This window comes from Nannospalax galili, unplaced genomic scaffold (assembly GCF_000622305.1).
Source record: "Nannospalax galili isolate Female #2095 unplaced genomic scaffold, S.galili_v1.0 scaffold335, whole genome shotgun sequence".
Taxonomy (NCBI): domain Eukaryota; kingdom Metazoa; phylum Chordata; class Mammalia; order Rodentia; family Spalacidae; genus Nannospalax; species Nannospalax galili.
Genome location: NW_008337842.1, coordinates 1,725,558 through 1,726,658, shown reverse-complemented (window position 1 = coordinate 1,726,658; position 1,101 = coordinate 1,725,558). Strand labels below are relative to the sequence as shown.

The following is a 1,101-nucleotide window of genomic DNA, read 5'->3' as shown; positions in this document are numbered from 1 at the left end:
CTTGAAATGCTGTTTCAACAAGTCATGGGAAAAAAATCTGCATTTTTAACAAGCTGCCAGCTTATCACATTGTATAAGGTTATTCAAGTTTAAGGTTCTTGAGGATTTGAGACGTAACTTCTGAAGCTTAGTATCTAATTTTCCCCCATGACCTATTTAAAGAATTCCTGATAGAAAATCAAGTGACTTTTACATTGCAACTGCCATATGCCAAAAAATTTGAGGTCGAATTATCTTTTAACCAGCTTTTCCCATGAGGATTATGCCTGCCTTTGAGATGGAAATAATGGCACCAGTATAATTTCATCTTTGTATTACCTGGAGCAACTGGACTGGGTCAGATGCTTGTCTGTCTGCAAGAAGGCACATCAGCTCTCTGGATGAGCAGAGCAAGATGAAGACCCTCTTGTCTGAAGTGATGTGCCAGGGCCTTCTTGACCTCCTGTTTCACATGTCTCATGCTCAGCCTGCTATGTGGATATGTGGGGGTGTCTAAAACCTGGACCTGAAGGGCTATCTCTTGTTCACCTTGATGCATGAAGTTGTGGAGGTAGCAACTGTGGCCCAGGCTACAGTCTTTGGTTACAGAGCATGGATCAAAGCTGCTGTAGAAGTCAGTACTTCCCAAAAGAATATTCCCAGCAGAACTTTTTCCATTGTGAGTACTGCCAAAGACAGCCATATTGATGATCATCTTGTTGACATTTGTCATGGCTATGAGTAAGCAAAGGTATAGTACAAAAATTTAGGTGTCTGCATTCACTGAGCGTAAAGTTTTTTGCCTGGCTTGGGGCACTCTATGCATACAGGTGGACCTTCATGTCTCTTCGGGGATGGCAACATAACTTGCATGCTTTTTTTAAAAAAGTGATTTATTTAATAACCATATAATTAGAAGAAGCATTTAATTACAACAGCATTGACATATTCAATAACAATTTCCAGAGCTAAGAGGCATCTCTTTCAAAGTTGGCTGTAAATTTTTAGGTTTACAGTTGAATTGATACAGTTATACAATGTTGTACTCCATATAACCCCTATAAGACATAAAATTGAATGAGGTTTTAAACTTTAAAAAGATGTCCATTTCATTATTAAAAG

General features: G+C 38.6%; 1 pseudogene; it reads right to left on the bottom strand.

Annotated features, from left to right (window-relative positions):
* Positions 1-303: 303 nt before the first annotated feature.
* On the bottom strand, positions 304-712 carry LOC103733904 (annotated as a pseudogene).
* Between the last annotated feature and the right edge of the window lie 389 nt (positions 713-1,101).